The sequence below is a fragment of the Podarcis pityusensis genome (assembly GCF_964106645.2).
Source record: "Podarcis pityusensis genome assembly, chromosome: Z".
Taxonomy (NCBI): domain Eukaryota; kingdom Metazoa; phylum Chordata; class Lepidosauria; order Squamata; family Lacertidae; genus Podarcis; species Podarcis pityusensis.
Window position 1 is genome coordinate 20,941,824 of NC_138044.1, and position 25,066 is coordinate 20,966,889.

At 46.4% G+C, this 25,066-nt stretch overlaps 1 long non-coding RNA gene across 2 annotated transcripts in view; it reads left to right on the forward strand.

Annotated features, from left to right (window-relative positions):
• The window catches only part of LOC308468069, a 59,421-nt gene that overhangs the window by 1,508 nt on the left and 32,847 nt on the right, over positions 1–25,066 (forward strand). Inside the window, exons 2-3 of one of the 2 annotated variants that reach the window (XR_013981440.1) lie at positions 14,756–14,946; positions 18,997–19,285. This is a non-coding gene — a long non-coding RNA (uncharacterized lncRNA). Of the gene's footprint in view, positions 1–14,755; positions 14,947–18,996; positions 19,286–25,066 lie in introns of those variants that run through there. The other variant, XR_013981439.1, reaches the window with a different exon arrangement.

Genomic DNA, 25,066 nt, shown 5'->3' on the forward strand with positions numbered 1-25,066 from the left:
TTTTTTTCAATCAAGCAGTGCATAAATTTGATGAAATAAATCCTGCAGTAAGGAAATTAGGGGCATCTGGGAAATGCCTTTAGGCCCATCTTCCCAGAGCATCCATAGATTCCCCATAACTGATTTTGAAATTTGGGCATCTCTTCAACAGTCACACCCTCTTAGTCCTTGTAATGATGAGCAGGTCAGAGGAGCGGAACTCGAAACAGCTTTATTAATGAACTGAGTACAACAAGCCTTCACTTTATTTTCTGCCTCACTTTGTCCTGCCTCCTGTTTCTTTGACTGCCTATACCCAGAGCCGTAGCTAGGTGATCTTGCGCCCCTGGCAGAACAGTCCAGATTGCGCCCCCTAGCCACAGACAAATTAGCGATTCTTTCTGCCTCTCCTCCAACCCCCCCCCCCCGTTCAATTTACCCTCTATTTGAAACCTTTTCTTATGAGGCAATAATCAATATTTTTCTTTATAGACATATTTATGGACATATTTTAAGCCGATTTTGTACCCCCCTTGCTTGCGCCCCTGGCGGTGGCCCACCTCACCACCCTCTAGCTATGGCCCAGCCTATGCCTACTGTTGTATGCTCAGCTATGGGCAAAAATACATGCTATCTTTTGAGGGTCTTCTTTTTCATCCATTCTTGTACCTTGCATGGTGAAGTCCTGCTTAAACCTTTCCATGGTTATGCTGCCTTGCCACCGAGGGCTTGTCCACACTTCCACTAGGAAGTGCCTAGGAAGTACAACTCTGAGCTGTTCCCTGCTTGTCCCATGCTTTCTAGGTATTGCCTTTGCCCCACCATTTCCCCCCAGGAAACTTTGGCTTTGGTGCTAAATTGGTGATTGCCATTTGTTCCAATTTAGCATCAAAGAGAGGGTTTCCTGGGGGAAAGCAGTATGGCAAATAGGAATGTGAATGAGCCCTGAGTTTCAACTCCCCCAGGGCCATGGGCCATTCCATCTTTCATAGTCTTCTCACTTGCTTCCCTTGTTGACTCCATTTCTGGTGCATTGTTTGATGAGCAGGCCAGAGGAATTGAATCAGACATAATTTTAATTTCTGTCTCTCTGTCTCGCAACGCGGCACAGCTCTTTTCTATGCTTCTCCTCCTCTTCTTCACTGCCTCAGCGCCTCGCTCGCCCCCCCCCCACTCGGGCACACAGAGCCCTCAGCAGAAGAGTGCCGTGGGCTCTTCTGCTGTGGGCAGCTCTGCGCGAGTTCAGGACGAGCATTGATCAAGGAAGCGAGCCAGAAGAAGCTTTCTGGCTCGCACCTTGGTTTAAATAGCCCCCTTCCCCCACCAGCGGATTGGCTGGCTGGAACTTTGACGTGTCCAGGACCTCCAGTGCTGCTCGCTGCCATGGTGTCCACCATGTTGCCTTGCCAGAAATCCCCAGGCATAAATCTGGGGACATTAATTAAAAATCGGGGACATTCCGGGGACAGATTTTGCCCGGGGACAGATTGGTGAATCCAGGGACTGTCCCTGGGAACCGGGGATGTCTGGTAGCCCTATGTTAAAAACATCTAAAGAGTCTGATGAAACAGGCCAACGATGGCACATCTAGTCCTGCATCCTGTTCTCACTGTGGCCAACAAGATGCATGTTTCAGGCAAGCAGAGCCTGAGTACAAGAGCAACTCTGTCCTCCTGTGGCAACTGTCATAATGGACGGCCTGATGAGGCTGTCGGCTCAGTGCACGGCAGTTGTGCAAAAGGGCATATTCTGCTCATCCAAATTAAACCATCAAAGTCATCACCAACAGAAGTGGAATTTTTGTTGATCCTGTCATCCATGAGGCTTGTGCCATGTATGCAAGACCTCAGCTTGACTACACAAGTGGTAAGAACCATTTAAGAAGGAACCCAACGGCTGGCTATTTGAGTCAAAAACTCCAGATAGGGTACAAGGAAGGATCTGAATATACAGGATGGGGGAATTGGGTTGCATAAGCATTTAATAAGCATTTAATAATAAGTGTTCTGGTCCATGGAGTCACGAAGAGTCGGACACGACTAAATAACAACAAGCATTTTCAAAGACTGGTCCATGGAGTCACGAAGAGTCGGACACGACTAAGTAACAACAAGCATTTTCAAAGACTGTGGTTGGGTGCAGAGATGCTGGGACAAATGGGTAGCAGGTGGTGGTTAGGGAGAGGATGAAACAGTCAAGATGACATATATTTGTGTGTGTGTGTTCTGGGGGAAAGCTCTCAAAGACTCCTTGTCCTGCAATGTACTACACATATTGTTGAACAGATCTAAAAGAGGGGAGGGTAAAAGAGAGGAGAGGCAATGGAAGGGGGACTAGTTACCATTCTAACCCCCCCTTTTTTATGGCTGCATCACATTAATGATTGTGAGCATGGAATCTGAGGATGATCGTTATTCTGGTGATAAACCATGGAGAGTAAGTTTGAGGTTGTGTACTATTGAAGAATATATCATGCTAGGGGGGAGGAAAACATGGCAAAGACCCACGGATATTTTAGATGATAGAAAACACTGGTAATGTCATCCAGATGTTACATTCATCTCATTGTGGGTGTAGACAGGATGTGCTTCCTTGGGCTTATAGCCTGAAGCTGCTAAGTAATTGTGGGTGTGGGCATCATAAAATCCTCAAGAACTTAGCCGAGATACACAATATATGAACTTCTCAGCATCTGACAGCACCAGTGGAACTAAAGTGATGTAATGCGGCTGTTTGCCCTTGGCACATTTTGGAACAGGGTGCAAAACAAGCATCCAAGATAATGTGTTGTGTAGGCAGTAAAAATATTGTTAGATTTTCTAACATTTTCCTTTCCAGTATAAAATAATTAAGCATATTTTCCAGATACTTTTGAAGCATTAAGACTACAAAACCCATGTTGCTGTGTGCAGCCTGCAGCAAAATATGAATGTGCAAGTATTTATGCAGCCTTGTGGCTACAGTATTATTAATATTACCCATCCTGGGGCAACCCAGTCAGATAGGCGAAGTACTACTACTACTACTAGAATCGTAGAATTGTAGAGTTGGAAGGGACGAGGATCATGTAGTTCAACCTCCTGCAGTGCTGCAATGTCAGCTAAAGTATCCATAACAGATGGCCATCCAACCGCTGCTTATAAACCTCCAATGAAGGAGACCCCAACCACCTTCCAAGGGAGTCTGTCCCAGAGTCAAACAGCTCTTACCGTCAGAAAGTTCTTCCTGGTGCTTAGAATCTTCTTGTAACTTGAAGCCATTTGTTCAGGTCCTTCCTTCTGGAGCCAGAGAAAACAAGCTTGCTCCATCTTCTATGAGATAGTCCAGATATTTGAAGATGGCTATCAATTCTCCTCTCAGTTTCTTCTTATCCATACTAAACATACCCAACTCCCTCAACAACAACTCCTCATAAGGCTTGCTTTCCAGACCCTTGATAATCTTGACTGCCCTCCTATGCACACATTCCAGCTTGTCAATATCCTCCTTAAATGAGGGAGCCCAGACCAAGGCAAAAGAGAGCAGCAATATGACTTCCGTTGATTGGGACATTATACTTCTATTGATGAAGCCTAGAATAGCATTAGCTTTCTTTGCTGCTGCATCAGGTCCTAGGGCAGGTTATAACAATTAAAAAATTTAAACAGTTCATGCATTGCATGTTTCACTACAAACAGAGAGGCTTACCTGATGTAAGCAAGTGTTATTATTGGAAGAATGAGAGCACAGGTGATATAAAATATCTCTCAGATCAGCCATAGCCAGCCTCTGTAAATCCTTTGATCCACTCTCTTCCCTGGCAACCACGCTGCAACCAGTCTGAACCAGGACTCAACACTGTGATCTGTAAACAAGTTTGGACTAGAGGTGGTTTTTGTAGTGTTGCAGGGTTTGTTTTGTTTCGAAAGTACTGGCTGCACGAATTGAACTAGAAAATATCTTACGTTCTGATGGACCTAGAAATAAACTGTTTCCAGCAACATTTTGATGTGGAATGAGAGGACAATGTTTTAATATGCCTTTGCTGCAGGGTTGCATTAATATTGCTGCATGCCCTCCCACCCCTTTTTGAGTGCTAAGAGACTCCAGGGGTGCTGTGCTATGACCTATGGTTCCATTTCCTTGGAATGAAAGTGAATGGAGATCGTGAGGTCATTAGTATTTGTGGTTTTATTTACATACATATAAAACCTGAGCATAGAAGGAAGGGCTCACATCATTAACACTCAAACAGATCTTTCTTCCCCATTTGGTTTCCATGGAAGCCCCAAGCCACAGCTTTGGGTCCAGCCCAGAGCAAGAGGAGCCTCTGTATTTCCAGTTTCCAGCAGTAGCCCCAAATTCTCTCACACACTCCTTAGCTTATTGTTCTCCATCCTAGGCTGATGTAGTTCCAACCAGGTGAGGTAGGTAAAGGCCCACCCATTTGTTTCTCTTTGGACAGGTAGACATTGGCAGTACTTAATTGGCCAGCCCAGGCCAGTACCTTAATGAACGCAGTGATCTGGCTGGTTCAACAGGTTTCCTGTTATACTGTCTACCCTCATAGGTACAGAATCGCAGGGTTGGAAGGGGCCCCATGGGCATTGTCTAGACTGACCCCCTTCCCAAACCTACAACAATATTACTGCTTTTTTATCATAATTTTTATTGAGTTTTCCATATTTCATTTCAGTTCAATACAGTGGTGCCCCGCAAGACGAACGCCTCGCAAGACGAAAAACTCGCAAGACGAAAGGTTTTTTCGTTTTCGAGTTGCTTCGCAAGACGAATTTCCCTATGGGCTTGCTTCGCAAGACGAAAACGTCTTGCAAGTTTGTTTCCTTTTTCGTAAAACCGTTAAAACCCAGGGTGCATTGCTGGAAGAGGTGCAGTTGCGACTTGACTTTGAGGAGCAACACATTGCACGCGGTGTGGTGGCCTTTTTGAGCTTTTTAAAGAGTTTGCTGAATTTTTGAAGCTTTTCCAAAACTTCTTTTGCAGCTGTTTGGTAAGTTAAACTTTTAAAACTTTTTTTTGGGTTTTTGGATTTTGGGTTGGGGTGTTTAGAATTCAAGGACTTGGTGTTGGGGAGAGGTTTGCAAGAATCTGGGAGCTTGTGTGGTTTTTTCCTGCATTTTTATGATTTTCTGTGACCATTGGGCCATGTTTATTTTTTTTTGGAAAAAAAAATCTGGGTTTGAATTTCTGAGTGCTGGGTGGATGGGGGAACAGTTGAGGAGGGGTTTGCAAGAATCTGGGAGCTTGTGTGGTTTTTTCTGCATTTTTATGATTTTCTGTGACCATTGGGCCATGTTGGTTTTTTTTGAAAAAATTTTCTGGGTTTTGAATTTCTGTGTGCTGGGTGGATGGGAGAACAGCTGGGGAGGGGTTTGCAAGAATCTGGGAGCTTGTGTGGTTTTTTTTTTTTTTTTTTGAATTTTTATGGTTTTCTGTGACCATTGAGCCATGTTGTTTTTTTTTAAAAACATTTTCTGGGTTTTGAATTTCTGTGTACTGGGTGGCTGGGGGAACAGCTGGGGAGGGGTTTGCAAGAATCTGGGAGCTTGTGTGTTTTTTCTTTTAATTTTTATGGTTTGCTGTGACCATTAGGCCATGTTGTTGTTTTTTTTTTAAAAAAATTCTGGGTTTTGAATTTCAGTGTGCTGGGTGGATGGGGGAACAGCTGGGGAGGGATTTGCAAGAATCTGGGAGCTTGTGTGGTTTTTTTTTTTTTGAATTTTTATGGTTTTCTGTGACCATTGGGCCATGTTGTTTTTTTTAAAAAAAAAATTCTGGGTTTTGAATTTCTGTGTGCTGGGTGGATGGGGGAACAGTTGAGGAGGGGTTTGCAACAGTTGGGGAGGGGTTTGCAAGAATCTGGGAGCTTGTGTGGTTTTTTCTGCATTTTTATGATTTTCTGTGACCATTGGGCCATGTTGGTTTTTTTTGAAAAAAATTTCTGGGTTTTGAATTTCTGTGTGCTGGGTGGATGGGAGAACAGCTGGGGAGGGGTTTGCAAGAATCTGGGAGCTTGTGTGGTTTTTTTTTTTTTTTTTGAATTTTTATGGTTTTCTGTGACCATTGGGCCATGTTGTTTTTTTTTGAAAACATTTTCTGGGTTTTGAATTTCTGTGTACTGGGTGGCTGGGGGAACAGCTGGGGAGGGGTTTGCAAGAATCTGGGAGCTTGTGTGTTTTTTCTTTTAATTTTTATGGTTTGCTGTGACCATTGGGCCATGTTGTTGTTTTTTTAAAAAAATTCTGGGTTTTGAATTTCAGTGTGCTGGGTGGATTGGGGAACAGCTGGGGAGGGGTTTGCAAGAATCTGGGAGCTTGTGTGGTTTTTTTTTTTTTTTTGAATTTTTATGGTTTTCTGTGACCATTGGGCCATGTTGTTGTTTTTTGAAAAAAATTTCTGGGTTTTGAATTTCTGTGTACTGGGTGGCTGGGGGAACAGCTGGGGAGGGGTTTGCAAGAATCTGGGAGCTTGTGTGGTTTTTTTTTTTAATTTTTATGGTTTGCTGTGACCATTGGGCCATGTTGTTTTTTTTAAAAAAAAAATCTGGGTTTTGAATTTCTGTGTGCTGGGTGGATGGGGGAACAGTTGAGGAGGGGTTTGCAACAGTTGGGGAGGGGTTTGCAAGAATCTGGGAGCTTGTGTGGGTTTTTTTTGAATTTTTATGATTTTCTGTGACCATTGGGCCATGTTGGTTTTTTTTGAAAAAATTTTCTGGGTTTTGAATTTCTGTGTGCTGGGTGGATGGGGGAACAGTTGAGGAGGGGTTTGCAAGAATCTGGGAGCTTGTGTGTTTTTTTCTGCATTTTTATGATTTTCTGTGACCATTGGGCCATGTTGGTTTTTTTTGAAAAAATTTTCTGGGTTTTGAATTTCTGTGTGCTGGGTGGATGGGAGAACAGCTGGGGAGGGGTTTGCAAGAATCTGGGAGCTTGTGTGGGTTTTTTTTTTTTTTTTTTTTGAATTTTTATGGTTTTCTGTGACCATTGGGCCATGTTGGTTTTTTTAAAAAAAAATTCTGGGTTTGAATTTCTGTGTGCTGGGTGGATGGGGGAACAGTTGGGGAGGGGTTTGCAACAGTTGGGGAGGGGTTTGCAACAGTTGGGGAGGGGCTGGGGGAACAGTTGAGGTTTTTGAAGACTTTGGTGATTTTTAAAGCTTTCCCAAAACTTCTTTTGCAGCCGTTTGAGGATTTTGAAGACTTTGGTGATTTGCAGCCATTTCGTAAGTTAAACTTTTAAAACTTTTTTGGGGTTTTTTGGATTTTGGGTTGGGTGTTTGGAATTCAAGGACTTGGTTCTGGGTTTGAATTGCTGATTTTTTTTTTCTTTTTCTGAGTTTACGAAGGTAAGAGCTGTGCTGCCATGGGACCCAAGAAGACTGCTGCTGCTGCGGAGGCCGGCGAGAGGAAGAAGGAGAAGGTGACGCTGGAAATGAAGAAGGAGATCATCTGAAAGCACGACGGTGGAATGCGTGTGACGGACCTCGCCAGGGAGTACGGGAGGAACCCATCGACCATCGGGACCATCCTGAAGATGAGGGAGAAGATCCTTGCGACTGATGCAGCCAAGGGAGTCACCAGGATCGTGAAGAACCGCCCAGCTGTTCTGGAGGAGGTCGAGAAGTTGCTGCTCATCTGGTTAGAAGAGAAGCAGCGTGCAGGGGACACAGTGACTGAGGCCGTCATTTGTGAGAAGGCCAAGGCCTTGCACGCAGACCTCATCCGGGAACAGCCAGGAACCTCAGGCGAGCCAGAAGTCTTCAAGGCAAGCAGAGGCTGGTTTGACCGGTTCAAGGCAAGATCTGAAATCCACAGCGTGGTCAGGCATGGAGAGGCTGCCAGTTCTGATGTTCCTGCGGCTGAAGACTTTGCCTTGGAGTTCCTGGAGGCTGTGAAGACAGAGGGCTACGTTCCATAGCAGGTCTTCAACTGCGACGAGACCGGGCTGTTTTGGAAGAGGATTCCCAAAAGGACTTTCCTCACACAGGAGGAGGCCAAGTTGCCTGGCCACAAGCCCATGAAGGACCGCCTGACCCTGCTCTTCTGTGCCAATGCAAGCGGCGACCTGAAGATCAAGCCCCTGCTGGTGTACCACTCGGAGAACCCATGGGCCTTCAAGAAACACAAGGTCGACAAGGAGCGGCTGAGTGTCATGTGGCGATCCAACAGCAAGGCTTGGGTCACACGTGTGCTGTTTGTGGACTGGGTCAATCTTGCTTTTGGCCCTGCTGTCAAACAGTACCTGCTGGACAACGACCTGCCGCTGAAGGCTTTGCTTCTGATGGACAATGCTCCTGCTCATCCTAAAGGCCTTGAGGTGGACTTGTTGGAGGAGTTCAGCTTCATCAACATCATGTTCCTGCCGCCTAACACCACGCCACTGCTCCAGCCGATGGATCAGCAGGTCATCGCCAATTTCAAAAAACTCTACACCAAGGAGCTTTTCAGGCGATGCTTCGAGGTGACTGATTGCACCACCATCACCCTGCGGGAATTCTGGAAGGACCACTTCGACATTGTCACCTGCTTGAAGATGATCACCATGGCCTGGAACGGGATCAGCCAGAGAAATTTGAATTGCGCTTGGCGCAGCCTGTGGCCGGACTGTGTGGCACCAAGTGACTCTGATGCACCAGAGTCAACAGTGGTGCAGGACATTGTTGCCTTGGGGAGGACCATGGGCCTGGAGGTCACAGAGGAGGACGTCTGCGAGCTGGTGGAGGAGCACGACCACGAGCTGACCACCCAGGAGCTGGTTGAACTGCAGTCAGAGGTTGCGCAGGAGCAGGCCTCGCTGGAAGAGGAGGAAGCAACTGAGGAACGGCCGTCCTCCAAAGAACTGAGTGACATTTGCCAGAAGTGGAAGGAGGTGCAGGCTTTTGCAGAGCGGCACCACCCTGACAAGCACGTGGCACATGACCAAGCGAACACTTTTGATACGACGGTCATGTTGCCTCTCAGGGAGCTGCTGAAAAGGCGGATGAAGCAGCAGACCATGGACAGGTTCCTCAGCAAGAAGCAAAGAGTGGAAGAGGAACCTTCTTCGAGTGGTCCCCCAGAGTCTTAGAAAATGTACTGTACACTTTGTTGATTTTTAAATGTTTTTCTGTCATGTTTAGAAACTTAATTTATTGTTCCTTCAATTTTTGATATGCTCTTTAAAGTATGTGTGACTTTAAAGAGCAGTTAATAAACTATTGTTGTACCAAATTTGGCTTTGATTGGACTTTTTTTGACCATAGGAACGCATTAATTGAATTTCAATGCATTCCCTTGGGAAACCGTGCTTCGCAAGACGAAAAATTCGCTAGACGAAAAAACTCGCGGAACGAATTAATTTCGTCTTGCAAGGCACCACTGTACACATATTCACAACTTATATTATTTGCTCAAAAGGAGCACTGACTTCCTCCCTCTTTCTGACATCCCTATGACATTAACATATCTATCGCATTTCCATAATCACTTCTATATCATATATTAACATTAAGAAATCACACTCTCAACAATATTATTGCTTTTTAATAAATTTATATTGAAATTTCTCAAATAAGAAATACATAATAACAAACACAACATACAAAACAAAACTTTACTGAGAAGTGGTAGAGAGGTATCTCTAGATTTGCCTGGCAGGGCAAGAAGCCTAGAATAAAATTTAAAATACTAACGGATGTAAAGGAAAGAAGTGGATTTGCCCTGCCAGACCTTAAACATTATTATGAATCAGCAGCTTTTTGCTGGCTGAAAGAATGGCTGCTTCTTGAAAACACAGACATTTTGGATTTAGAAGGTTTTAATAATGTATTTGGATGGCATGCATATTTGTGGTATGATAAGGTCAAAGCACATAAAGCATTTAAAAATCATATTGTCAGGAAAGCATTGTTTAATGTCTGGATAAGATATAAGGACCTACTGGAAAATAAAACCCCAAGGTGGCTGTCACCGATGGAAGCGAAAGCTCAGAAAAAGCTCAATATGGAGGCCAAATGGCCGAAATATTGGGAAATTCTGGAACAAGAGGGAGATAAATTGAAATGGCAGAGTTTTGAGAAACTAAAAAACAAAGTGCGAGACTGGCTTCATTATTATCAGATAATGGAGGCATACAATTTGGACAAGAAAATTGGCTTCCAGGTGGAAAAATCAAAATTAGAAACAGAACTGTTAGAACCCAAAACTAAGATTTTGTCAAAGATGTATAACTTGCTGTTGAAATGGAATACTCAGGATGAAACGGTGAAATCTGTTATGATTAAATGGGCACAAGATGTTGGACATAACATAATGATGGCTGACTGGGAACAGTTATGGACCACAGGTATGAAGTTTACGGCATGTAATGCCTTAAGAGAGAATATTATGAAAATGATATACAGGTGGTACATGACACCAGTCAAGCTTGCAAAAATCTATCATTTGCCCAATAATAAATGTTGGAAATGTAAAGAAACCGAAGGTACATTCTTTCACCTTTGGTGGACGTACCCAAGGATTAAGGCTTTCTGGGAGATGATTTATAATGAAATGAAAAGGGTATTTAAATATACTTTTCTGAAGAAACCAGAGGCCTTTCTCCTGGGCATGGTCGGCCAATTGGTGCTAAAGAAGGACAGAACTTTCTTTATGTATGCCACAGCAGCAGCAAGAATACTTATTGCAAAGTATTGGAAGACACAAGATTTACCCACTCTGGAAGAATGGCAGATGAAGGTGATGGACTATATGGAACTGGCGGAAATGACTGGCAGAATCCGAGACCAGGGAGAAGAGTCGGTGGAAGAAGATTGGAAGCAATTTAAAGACTATTTACAGAAATACTGCAAAATTAATGAATGTTAGAATGATGTCAGAATGAAGTTAAGTGGTTTTAGCAGCAATGTTATAAAGGTGTATGTAAAAATGGATTGTTAACAGGTGAAAATCCAAAGTTATAATATATTAAGTTAAAGGATTAAGACAAAAACAAAGAGGGAAAGGAATTGCTGAATTAACTAATAGAACTGGAATACAAAAAAGGGAGGTGTGAGGAGGTAAGGGAAGCAAGGAAATGAAATGTAAGGCATGGAAGGATTGATGTGTTTTTTAAGTGTTTTTTATCTTTTTTCTGTATTTTCTTTTTTCTTTTTTATTTCTTTCTTTTTTTCTTCTCTTTTTATTTATGTAATCTTTTCTTTGAAACTTTAATAAATATCATTTAAAAAACAAAACAAAACAAAACAAAACTTTACTGTGAACTTAGTATCAGAACTTCTTGTTGATGCACCAAACTAATAAACAAACCAGAGGACACAATGATATGGAGACACAGCAACCTGGAACATTAAATTCCAAATCTAATTTGTAGATTTTTACATTAAAGGTCAGAAGTGTTTAAGTATTATACTAGTCCTTAACAGACGAGGAACATCTGGAAGGACGATTCTTCGCTGTTGACGCAAATCAAATTCAATAGACGGAGGCCAATATTCTTTAAAGAATTTGTTTGGCTCTTGCTATGATTAATACAACAATGCTTCTTAAATGCTATATTTTCTACATGTATAGAAGGAGCAAGGCAGGGTAAGATGCCCTTGGAAGGTAATAGAGCAAATAATACAAGAGTTCTTGGGATCCAGGCTCAATTCTGCGTACATCCCTGAGTCATAGCCATTCTCTTGTTTTCAAATGAGAACTTTGCAATGTGATCAAATATTTCATGGTTTGCTGCTAAACATCTTCTGCTGCCATTGTATGGCCTCTAGGCAGCAAAGCCAGGCCGCGGTGACCTTCCATCCTTAAGACACTTATATCTTATTGATTTCAGTCTCCTATTTAAGCCATCACCGCAAGGCACCCTTCAATGTACGGAACATGGTTTCCAAAGCAATAGGGAGCGGCAGGGGGGTGGGGGCCTCCCCGCTCCCATGTAAGACTGTTTTCTTCAAATGAACATTTCCCTCCCTGCAAGCGGTGCATACCAGCCCCATCTCCCGCTCTCTTAGCTTCTTTTCTTTTCTATTTTTCACTTAAGTAATAGAGATGTGGCTGCCCTGACATTTTGACAACAGCGAGACTTTATAAATGAAAAATTCCACCGTCTTTTTGATTGGTTTTGATTTAGCTTCTTTATGCTTCGTTCCCCATCTGGGGAACTCAGTGAAGTGCCCTTCTGAGGATGGACTATTATTTTATCTGTTCTGAATCTCCCAACATTCAGCTTCATTGGATGTCCAAAAGTTCCAGTGTTATGAAATGTGGGGGGGGGGGGGGGACCAGCACCATTTCTCTATCCACTTTCTCCATGCCCTGCATAATTGTAAAAACTTCCATAATGTTGCCTCTTACTTGCCTTTTCTCTAAACTAAAAAGTCCCAAAGGCTGCAACTTTTCATCACAGGGCAAGAGCTCCACTCCTTGATAATTTTGGTAGCTCTTTTCTAAACCTCTTCCATCTCTACGACAGCCTTTTTGACGCAAGGCAACTAGGACCATACACAGTTTTCAAATGCCTTCACAGCATTGTTTTGTATAATAGCATTATGATATTAGTAGTTCGATTTGCAGTTCCTTTTCCGATGACCCCTGGCATGGAATCTTTTATTAAAAAATAACCATCTACCGGTAATTTGGTGGCCATCACTGTCTCCTGTGGAACCAAGTTCCACAGTCTTAACTCGCCTTTTCAGCCTGCCTTTTGATACTTGAGGTGTATATTCTTAGGATCCACCTTACTTTTGTGGTAGGGAGTTGTTATAAAACTGTTCTTAATATTGTGTTTTAATGTTGTAACCTACCCTGAAACCTTAGGGTGAAGGGTGGATAAATAAAAACAACAACCACAACTAGAGTAACTCCATGCTGCATGAAAGGTGTTTTTTTTCGTTTTTGTGTGTGTTTTTTTGGTATCTGTCCTGAATCTGCCAACTTTAAACCTTAATGGAGGCCCACAAATTCTAATGTTATGAGAGAGGGAGGCAAATTTTCCTCTGTTGACTTTCTCCATGCCATGCATAATTTTGTAAACTTCTATCCTTTCACCTCTGAAATTCCCTCTGCTGTTTGGCCAGCCACTAGTCCTGTGAGTTGAGCAAACAAATGGCCAATGTCTGGACCTGAGACCAAGATGTGGATAACCGGACAAAGATGACCCCACTTAGAAAGCCCAGCCTATGGTCCAGTCCCCAGAAAATGTGGTTTACCTTCCTCTCTCGAAGCAGAGTTATGTGGAACGGAAAGAGCTGAAAATAGTATGCCTGCCATTCACCTTTTGTGCTAAATTGACTCTCCCCTGGGGATGCTACCAGATTGATGTTCACTTGGAAGAAGTCAGTTTTTCCTAAAAGGGGAGGCAGGAACAGTTTTGCAGTGACTGATGCAGGCAAAGCATAGCACGCAAACTGAGTTGGTGGCCAGGGTTTCCTGACAGGCTACTTTGTGACTGAAGGGCCCTTCCTTTTGGATCAGTGACTGTCCTCTGAAGTATTTACAAACAGTACAGAAGGCAAAGGAACTGTTAATATGCTCTTTGTATCCCTGATTCATTGTGGCTCCTGTGCTGGGATTGGGTGTAATAGCCACCTTTGTGGATCCTGGTAGTGTCACACAGTCATGCGTTTCCTATTTGTTTCCTTCTTTTGACAGCAGTCAGAGATTTATTTATTTTTTAAATTATGGGTGGTATCAACAATATCTGGACATTTTCTGGGGTCAAAATTTGGGAGGGTGTCACCCACCCTTTCAAAAATGGCAAAACGTCTACATGAAAGAAGCATTGTTTGTTTGTTTGTTTGCTGAGTTTGTACCCGGTTCTTCAGCCAAAAAAGCTCCCAGAGTGGTTCACAAACAATCAAAACAAGACAAATATGTTCCCAGAAGCTTACCATATTTTTAAAAAATGACACACAAAGGCAAAGACACAGAGAGGGAAGAGGAAAAACAAAAACCCAGGTAGATTTCTAAACAGTTGTTCTTAGAATGACCAGCAGGAGGAGGTGCCTGGTGGAGCAGGGCCTTTGGCAAAGGTGATGGAGGTAGCTTCCTGCTTCCCACCTCTCCCGCTGAGGTCTCATCCACAGTTCCTCTTGTTCTGCTGCTTTCCCCCAGGGAAAACCACCCGTTAGCACTCAGTTGGAGCAAACAGCAATTGGGTTTTCCAGAGACTGAGGTTTGCTCCGATTTAGAGCTAAAAAGTGGGTTTTCCCTGGGAAAAAAGAGAGACAAGGGGAAGTGTGGATAAGCCCCCAGGCAGCCTGAGGGAATGGCTTTCCCCCAAGTGCCATTTGAGGGGAGAGGAAGCCTGGTGGGGTTGGCCTGCCACAGTAGAGCCGATGGAGGGAGCCCTGCTTCGCAGTTCTCCCGCTGCTGGAATGTAAATGTTAAATGAAAATGTATTTTTACCTCTTGGCAACCTTAGGCTTGGCCAGGCAGTATGGTGTAGTGGGAGTAGGTCCAGGAAGATGTAGGTTCCCTCAGCCATGAAACTCTTTTAGGTAACGTTGTGTCAGCTGTTCTCAGCCAGCCTACCTCACAGGGTTGTTGTGAGGAAAAAATGAAGTGTGTGTGTGTGGGGGGGGAACCATGTTTGCTGCCTGAACCTCCTTGGAATAAGGGCAGGATATAAATGTAGTAAAACAAAAACGAGTCAAAATCCTAGCAAATTGTGAAAGCGTGGAGCTGCGCCAAGAGAGGGAAGGGGGGGGTTAGTGGAATCAAACCAGCACAAACTGGCCCCTCCTCCTTGCTCACTTCACTGCAGCTGCCTGCCACCAAGTGGATATCTTTATTTTTCTCCAGGTGCTTCCACTAAACAGCCTTTCAGCTTTCTGAAATTTAATTGGGTTCAAGTGATAGGAAAGGAGATTCTGACTAAAAATCAGGAGGATCTTCAGGAATCAGGAAGACTGTTTGACAGTGGAACGGACAACAAACCAACAAAGAAAAGGTTTAACAAACCGTCGAAAAGCCATTGAAAACTCATCTTTCTGGTACGTAAGTGCAACCACACAACATGCACTTTCTACACACATAAAGCCGAGAGAATTCTCACCCACCCACAACATCTTGTTTTGAGTTGCTGCCTTTCCTTTCACAAACGCCATCATTCCTTTTGCTCTCAAATTATTATTTTCTCTTCGCTACATGGGCTGAAATCCACGCAGGCATCCCCACCCCCTCCTCTCACCACACACTCCTCCCTCGCTTCTCTCTCTCGGCAAGAACACGCCGGGCCATTTCCAGTTATTGTCCATGCAGCCGCCAGAACCACCCGAAACACCCTCTTATTTGCTGCAACAATCTACACCAAAATGCTCAGCTTTAATTTCATCTGTTTGTTTATTTTGAAGCTCTTTTTCATTTAAAATGCATAAAACCATACAGTAAAACCATATTTAAAAGGTTAAAACCAGGCATCAGTTATGGAAAGACGCATTCATAATTGCCTGCACAGGCCAGACAAAATAGAAAAATCTTCAGCAGGCGTTTAAAAGTTGGCACAGAAGGCACCTGTTGAAGCCTTTGCATGGTAGCTGCAGGAGCTGCATTGAGGAACAGAGCCTGAGGCAGAGGAATGCCTGAAGCGCTTGGTTCCCTTTGACTCTCAGCCAGTTCCAACAATCTCCTGTTGAATAATGCTTTGCTCTGTTGACAACACCCCTCCTCTCCCCATGTTTTGAAGAGCACATGGCCAATAGGGATAGCAGATAAATTCAGTTTGGGTCATACTTTTATAAAACCTTACCTAACTTTGGTTTCATATTTATATCCTGCCAGTTTCCCAGTTCTGTGGCTTACACAGATAAAACAGAACAAGCCAGAAACATTGAGACAACTGTCATTAAATGCTATTAAACACTAATAGAATTAAAACAGTATTTTTAAAAATCCATTAAAAACACAGACAATAACTAAAAAAACCAAAACCAAACCGAAAACGAGCCCTTTCATTAGAATCAGTCAGTTTCCAAAGGCTTGTTTGGAAAGTCTTCACCTGCTGGTGGAAGGACAGCAAGGAGGGAACCAGTCTGGCTTCTTTAGGGAGGGAGCTCCAGAGTCTGGGAGCAGCCACCACCAAGAAGGCCCCATCCTGCATCCCCAGCAAGCGTGAGGGTGGCGGGACCGAAAGAATAGCCTCCTCAGCGTCTGGGCAGGTTTGTTTGAGGGAATGCGATATTTCAGAGAGCCTGGGCTTAAGCAATATAGGATTTTACATCTGTGACTATCTTTAAGAGTGGTGGCTCTGGCGCCCTTGTTACATATGAGCCTGTGTGCAAATGAGCACATCTCCTGGTACACATCATCAGTGCTGGTTGGTGTGTTGAATTATGGCTAGAGAGATCCCCGGTGTTTGTTCACAGTACAGTGCAATGAATTTGTGGTATTCTTTATTGCAGTTTCACAGCTCTCCCCCCCCCCACTCCCAGCTGCTCACATCAGCATGACTTCAATTTTATTCTGTTTGTATACTCACTGGGCAGGAGGCATTGATGTGGGATGTCTTTACCTATGCAAAGGTGTTTCACATCTTAGCTTAGGAATGGCTTTGTGTGCTGCTGCTTTGAGAAACAATGCGTCAGACAGTAGTATCTTACAACGAAGTACTGGATAGGATTTGGATAGTGCTATGTGAACACAGGTTAAAATCCTAGCGCTGGAGAACGAATGAGTGCACAGTAGGTGGTATTGTGAATACTGCCCCAGGTTCAAATCCTCAGGGTTGCTATGAGGATAAAAAGGGCAAGAGGGTGAACCATCTATGCTGCCTTCAACTTCTTGAAGGAAGTTAGTATATATGTGTAATTAAAAAACAGCAACAGTACATTTGGCTTTAGCCATAGGGCTGATCCATACTTTTGTTGTGCTGCCAATTCTAGACACTGGTCTGTGATGTGGAGCCATGGATCTGAGTAGTTATTTAATTGACATTTGTTCTGATTCTGGAGTAAACAGTGGGTTTTCCCGGGGAAAGCAGTGGGACAAAAGAAAAACCTCTTGGACCTGTGTAGATGAGCCCATTCTTGCAGGACAAGGCATCAGACTTCCCATACCCCAACCCATATACAGAATTACAGTTACACTGCCTGCAGCAGACTTTCCTCTGCCTACATCAAGCTGTCAGATAGGTTTTTTTTAAAGGGCAGCATCCTCTTTCTTTCTGCCCATGTGTTTCTGGTTAACATTTGACATGCCAAAGAACATCTTCTGAGCACATGCTTTTTTCCCGCTGCAGAAAGGAAGAGCTGGTTTCAATTAGAGGAGTGAAAGCGAAATGTTGTTATGATGGCATCAGCCTCCACTTGTCAGCATGATAGTCAATGGGACAAAAGCGCATGGTTTCTGTTTTGTTTTGTCCTATGAAGTACATTTATCGTAATGTCTGAAGGCACTGAGCTTTTTATCTTTAAAAGACCAACTCTGTAATAAGCACGCATTGGAGAGGATGCTTGCAGAAATGATATTGAGGTCGTGGAAGCCACAGTTTCTTGCACACCCAGAGGAGGAGGAGGGGCTAAGATACACTCCTGAAGAAAGGGCAGGTGGGCTCAGTCAGGAGGAAGCAATCCATGTATTGTTTAAACCAGACCACAACTCCCATCAGCATACAGCTGTGCTGGTTGGAGCTAACGGGACATGCATACAGTTCAACTTTTTCAGATCAAAGCTGGGACACGCGTCTTCCAGAACATGCTCCCAGGCAAGTCATGTGATCCACATTGCAATATTGTCCTGGGGGGGGGGGGGAGCATTTTTCAGGGTAAGATCATGGTACGTGAGATCACAGCACCCAAAATGGCCACAGTGACCTCTTGTAAAAAAAAAAAAGGGACGTCCCGTTTCCCTCTGGGGCACTTGGCAGGTATGGACTCGTAGCGCAAAACAACTGGAGGGCACCAGGTGGGTGGAGCCTGGTTTAAATATATACTAGGGGGAAGTGAGCCAATTGTGCTGTAGCAATTAAAGTGTCAGACTAACCTGGGAGAGACCAGGATGCAAATCCACACTTAGCCATGAAGCTCATTGACTGACCCTGGTCCACTCAATGCTTCTCGGTCTCCTCCTACCTTACATGGGCGTTGTAGGAATTAATTGAGGAGGGGAAGAATGCCACCTTGAGCAACTTGGTAGAAAAGCTGGCATAGAAATGCAATGAATGAAAGAATTAGTAAGTAAACTATCTATAGTGTTGTTAAACAAAATCACTCTGAAGAAGAAAGTTGCACATCTTTCCCCAGCTTTGGTCCAGAGCTTTGGCAAGAACCTCCCATATCCTTTGACTCAGAGGGGGTGGCATTTGAAAACCCCTGTAAATTCTCGTTCCTGAGTCACGATCTCAGAGCATGCAGCGACTTCAAAGTATGTGACAAATCCATGTGCTGAGCCAGGGACAGCAAGAGCGGCTTTGCTCACACTTGGAGAAAAAAAGCCAAATTCAGCACTGGGGAGGCAGAAGCTCTCGTTCTCTGATGTAGGTCAAAGTGTGCACATGTGGCCTTAAGAGAGCAGCAGCAGCAGTAGTGACAGGGATTCCACGACCCTCTTTCCTTCCCTCTTTCCTAGGCCTTTTCCTTTATGCGCCGCATGACGGAAACAGTGATAGTGTACACAATATCATGGGGAGAAGGGCTCAGGAAATGTCCTTACTTTAAAGGTATGCAGCATGGTGACAAACCCGCTTTCTTCACTCCCAGGAATCATCGGGCTGGGTTTCCTGAGTCTCTGGAATTCAACATCCTGCTTGCTATGCCTATGTTGGAATCCCCCCCTCCTCCCCCAGCCAGGAAAACAATTGGGAGAATATGTCCCAAAGGCCTAAGAATCTGACCACTGGGTGAATTGGTGTATTTGTGTGTGTCTAAACAATGCTTTAAAGGTGTTTCAAATGGTTACTGGAAGTGCCAAGAACATGAAGGGACATTTTATCATGCTTGGTGGACATGAAAAAAGGCTTTAAAATATTGGTTACAAATACATATGTTGATACAGCAGATTCTAAAGGCTAATATGCAATTGAAGACAGAACTTTGTTTGTTTTTAAGGGTTAATGGATATATAACCGGAAAACAAAACTATGGAAGATTGTGCCAATATATTATTTCAGTGGCAAGATTGAATGCATCTTTTCCATGTAGGATGGAAAAATACAGCCCTGTCTGCTATGGAGGAATCACTGATAAAATCATTGGACTTGGCTGAGATGGCAAAGTTAATGCCTTTAATTAGAGAAAAATCATTATTGACATTTATTAAAGATTGGAAACTTCTTATGGACTTTTTGTATGACAGAGAAAATGAACTTGAAATATCTAGATTTGAAGATTGAAAAAATATTGGCTTATAGAAAATAGATGGTTGTTAATTAGTGGCATAGGAACAATCTCCTGGGGTTGTGGGGGCTTTGCCCCCCCAATAAAATATTTGCAGGACCCCCCCCCCCCAATTTGATGGGCATTCCCATTCAAATTGTGTGTGTGCACCACTTCATGCGATCAATTATGTGGGCTGGGGCTTACCCCCCCCCCATTTTATTCAAGTTGGCCCCCCTGATGAGTGGATACTATGTTTAGCTAAAAGACAGAGAACCTTTTCCATTCTCTTTTTTTTTCTTTCTTCTCCTTCTTTTTCCTTCTTTTTTGCTCCTGTTCTTTTTTATATTAGATATTTTAAGTATTTCTTTCTTCTGGTGTATTATAAAGAGATACTTTGTATTGGGTAATGACTTTTGGATATCTTTGGATAAGTATAAATAAAATTGAAATATACTCAGAGTCGCAAAGTGATTTCATGCTCTTTATTCAGCTCATCGTGGTGAGGAGGAATGAATGAATGTCCCCTCAAAGTATCTGCTTTATATACATTATTTACACAATGGGCTGCACATGATTGGCTAATTCTGGAATTCTACTGTAAGCCAATCAGGTTGTGGATTCACTTATATCTGGAGCATGATTGGGTGGTTCCTGCCAACCAATCATACTGCTGCATTGTTCTAGGACCAATCAGACTGCTGCATTCTGAATCCTATTGTTCTAGGACCAATCAGACTGCTGCATTTTGGATCCTATTGTTCTAGGACCAATCAGACTGCTGCAGTTTGGATCCTATTCAACTCAGTACATAACACCCCTCCCCTCTAAGTTCCAGTCCTGCCCGGGAGGTCGCATTCATAGTCCTAGAGGTACGTCGGTGGCCTACGTGTGCGTTGCGGCCTGGGGTGTTTCCTGGTCCGGGGTTCAGGTTCTGGCTCGTGTTCCAAGGATGCTGGCTGTGATGGGGCTGTTTGGTCTGGCGCAACTGGCTCGCTCAGTCGTGGTTCTGGTTCCGGTGTCCTTTCGGCCTTGCGGGTCCTCTCTGTATTTACTGATTCTGCCTCTCCTGCTGGCCCCTCCTGCTCTATGGGCCTCACTGGCCCCCTGTTCCCTTGGGACTCCTCTGACCTGTCGTCCTCCTGGTTTTCTCCCGGGAATCGTCGCTGTATCTGGTCGCAGTGGCGGTGCCAGCATTGCCCCCCCATCCGTTAGCACCTCGTACGACACGGGGCCAGTGACCCTGGTGACTGTGGCGGGTACCCATGCTGGGCCTGCCCCAAAATTCTTTGCGTACACTGGGTCCTGGGCCTCGAAGGTCCGGGGGTTCCTGCCTTCCCCCACCACTACCTCATCCTGAGCTCTATCGGGGTGAAGGCGGTCCAATCTGATTGCAAGGCGCTGACCCATTAGTAGTTCAGCGGGGCTCCAGCCAGTCGTTGAGCTGGGGGTGCTGTGCTAGGAGGAATGTGGCAAGGCGGTACTCCCAATCCCCTTGCGTCATGTGGTGAAGGGTGTCCTTGGTGGTCCGCACCATGCGTTCTGCTTGGCCATTGGTGGCAGGGTGGAATGGCGCCGAACGGATGTGGAGGATGGCGTTCTGCGCTGTGAAGGTTTGGAATTCTCCTGACATAAATGCAGTCCCGTTGTCTGAGATGAGAGTGTCAGGGAGCCCGTGGGTTGCAAACAGCCTGCGTAGTACCTGGATGGCTGCAGATGTAGAAGTGGACGGTAGCAGTGCGACTTCTAGCCATTTGGTGTAGGAGTCCACCACTATGAAGAATGTTTTCCCCTGAAAGGGGCCAGCAAAGTCCACATGCAGGCGTGACCATGGTGCTTGGGCGGACTCCCAGGACTGGACTGGGGCCCTTGGGGGATCTGGGCGGGATTCTTGGCAGGCCTGGCAGTGTTTGACCCAGGCCTCTATCTCTCCGTCGATCCCCAGCCACCACACATAACTCCTGGCAAGGGCCTTTATTCTTACTACCCCTGGGTGTGTCTCTTGTAGGGCTGTGAGGACCCTTTTGCGGAGGGGCTGGGGAACAACGACCCTGCTTCCCCATAACAGGCACCCCTTGTGGGCCGACAGTTCATGTTTGCGGGTTGTGTAGCCGGCGAATTCTGGCCCGGGGCTGCTGCTGGGCCATCCCCTCCACACCCAGTCCAGGACCCGGGAGATGACCCTATCTTTCTTGGAATGGTGTGCAACTTCTTGTGCCTGATTGAGGCGGTCAGGAAGCAGCTCCAGGCTCATAACCTCTTGTGCAGGTGCTGGGTCGGGGCCTGTTTCCGGTAGTGGTAGCCTGCTGAGGGCGTCCGCATGGCCCATCTCCTTCCCGGGGCGGTGAATCAGTGCATACTGGTAGCTGGCAAGGAAAATTGACCACCTGAGGACGCGAGGAGACAGCACTTGGGGGGTCTGCTTTTCGGGGGCAAACAAGCCAAGCAATGGCTTGTGGTCAGTCACCACGGTGAAGGGCCACCCGTACAAGAAATCATGGAATTTTTTTACTCCCTTCACGATTGCCAGACCCTCCTTGTCTATTTGCGAGTAGTTCCGCTCGGTTGCATTGAGTGTCTAGGAAAAGTATGCCACCGGTACCTCTCTTCCATCCGGGAGTTGGTGTCCCAGGACAGCGCCAATGCCATAGGGCGAGGCGTCGCATGCTAGCACCACCGGCAGCCTCTCGTTGAAGTGTGCCAAGACCGAGTTTGAGACGAGCAAGTCCTTGACTGCCTGGAATGTGGCCTCCTGGAACTGGCCCCACACCCAAGGGGCCTGCTTGTCCAGGAGTCTGTGTAGGGGCTCCGCTACTGCTGCCTTGTGGGGAAGGAAGGAATGGTAAAAGTTCAATAGTCCCAAGAAGGCCTGAAGTTCAGTCTTGCTCTTGGGCGCTGGGGCATCACAAATGGCCCGTACCTTGTCGGGCCCGACCCCTTCTGCGTCCACCATAAATCCCAGAAAGTCCACCTGAGGCACTCCTAGTAGACATTTTTCCCGCTTCACCAGACCCGCCGTCTGGAAACGGTGCAGAACGGTGCGGAGGCAGTCCTCAAACTCCTCTGGTGTGGGCCTGGCAATCAACACATCATCGAAGAAGGGGGTGACGCCAGGAATCCCTTTAAGGAGAGAGTCCATTAGATTCTGGAATATGCCTGGTGCCACACTGACACCAAATTGCAGCCGCTTTACCCTGAACGCTCCTCTGTGCGTCACAATCATCTGTGCCTCTGCTGTGGCCTCATCTACTGGCAGCTGTTGATATGCTTGGGCCAAGTCCAGCTTGCCAAAATTTTTCGAACCAGCCAGGGTGGCAAGGACATGACTGACCACTGGCACTGGGTATGCATGGGCCGTAAGGGCCTTGTTTATGGTACATTTGTAGTCTGCGCAGATGCGGACCGAACCATTAGGCTTGAAGGGTGTGACGATTGGGGTTTCCCAGGGGGCATTAGGCACCGGCTCCAGCACTCCTTGCTCCATGAGCCGGTCCAATTCCTCATCTATACGGGGTTTCAGGGCGAACGGGACCCAGCGGGCCTTGAGCCTGACTGGTCGTACTGCGGGGTCAAGCTGTAGAGCAATGGGGGGGGGGCTGTATACTGTCCCAATTTCCCATTGAAAACCCCTGGAAATTCCTTGCATATGGCGTCCACGTCCACTTGTAAGCTAGTGTGGTTCACCCCGGTGATGGCTAGCCCCAGTGGTCCAAACCATGCCAATCCCAGTAAGCTAATGTAGGGGCCCTTGACCACAAGCAAGTCCCGTTGCCGCGTCTGCCCTCGGTATTGCACCCTGAAGGTCCCCACCCCCATTGTGGGGACCTTACGTTTCTGGAAGTCCCGGAGGGTGAATGGGGCCGGCCTGAGTTTGGGACCCCCAGTAGGACACAGTTTCCTTAAGGTCCTTGCCGAGATTATGGATAGAGTTGAACCCGTGTCAAGCTCCATGCGGCATGGGGCCCCCTCAATCTGTACCTCTACATAAATTTTCTCTACGTTGGGGTGGGGCAACTGGTATACCTGGCAGTCCGTGAGCTCCATCGAGTTGCCTTGGTGCGTTGGGCCCCGGGACCTGGGGCTCTTGGATTGGTCATCTGATGCCTGGTGTCGGGTGGGCCGAGCCCAACACACCCGGGCGATGTGTCCCGATTTTCTGCACTGCCTGCACTCTGCGTTGCGGAAACGGCAGGTCCTCCTCTCGTGACTCTCCCCGCAGCTTGCGTAGTTCCCTCCTTCTTGTCGAGGCAGCTGTGGTATGTGGGCTGCTTGAGTGCGCTGCTGTACTCGGTGCACCTCCTCCCTGTCGGATCCTGAGGCGTCTGTGAGGTCTTCGTGGTGGACCCTCGGTTGGGATGGCAGGCTCGGCCGTGCCTCTTGCGTCGACCTCTCAGCAGCTTCCATTGCCAGGGCCTCCTCCAGAGCGACCTGGAACGTTAGGTCCTTATTAGCGTAGAGGCGTTGTTGCAGCTTCTCATCCTTCAGGCCACCGACGAGGCGGTCACGAAGCATGTTCTCCAGCTCTGAGAAGTTGCAGAACCGGGTGGCTTGGCGGAGAGAGGTCACAAACCCAGTTATGGTTTCCCCAGGGGCTTGCCGCTTTGCGTAGAAGGCATTTCGACGAGCCACCACTGAGGGCTGCGGCGAAAAGTGCCCCTTCAGCTGTTCCATTATTGTTTTGTATGGAACAGTAGCAACGTCTTCAGGCGCAAGGAGAGCCCAGGCGATTTCAAACGTCTCCCCTCCGCAGACGCTGAAGAATATCGCCCTCTTCTTGGCGTCTTCTTCATCGGTGACCCCTTTGCCTTCTAGGAGGAAGGTGAAATGGGAGGCGTACGCTTCCCAGTCTCCAGATGCTGGGTTGAACGGCGAGAAGCTGCTGTTGGTTGCCATTCTGAGTTCCTTGTGTCCCAGAGCTGAAGCCTGGATACACGGTGCGAGGCAGCGGTGCGGCAGGTGGCGGTGCTGCGGTGCTGTGTGTGGCAGTCAGCTCAGCGGGATCCCACCTTCATCGCCAGTGAAATATACTCAGAGTCGCAAAGTGATTTCATGCTCTTTATTCAGCTCATCGTGGTGAGGAGGAATGAATGAATGTCGCCTCAAAGTATCTGCTTTATATACATTATTTACACAATGGGCTGCACATGATTGGCTACCATATTTTTCGTTCTATAGGACGCACATTTCCCCCTCCAAAAATTAAGGGGAAATGTGTGTGCGTCCTATAGAGCGAATGCAGGCTGCACCGCTAAGCCCAAAGTCAGAACAGGAAGACGGAGCACTGCGGAGCGCTCCGTCTCGCTGCTCTAGCTTGGGGACGGCTGCGCGCAAACCTCTGCAGGGCAGCGGGGTGCCTTCACCCCGCTGTCCTGCAGAAGCTAGCAAGGCTGTTCCCAAGCCAGAACAGCGAGACGGAGCGCTCCGTCTCGCTGCTCTAGCTTGGGGACGGCTGCGCGCAAACCTCTGCAGGGCAGCGGGATGCCTTCACCCCGCTGTCCTGCAGAAGCTAGCAAGGCTGTTCCCAAGCCAGAACAGCAAGACAGAGGGCTCCGTCTCGCTGCTCTAGCTTGGGGACGGCTGCGCGCAAACCTCTGCAGGGCAGCGGGGTGCCTTCACCCCGCTGTCCTGCAGAAGCTAGCAAGGTTGTTCCCAAGCCAGAACAGCGAGACAGAGGGCTCCGTCTCGCTGCTCTAGCTTGGGGACGGCTGCGGGCACAGCCTCTCCAGGGCACCGGGGTGCCTTCACCCCGCTGTCCTGCAGAAGCTAGCAAGGCTGTTCCCAAGCCAGAACAGGGAGACGGAGG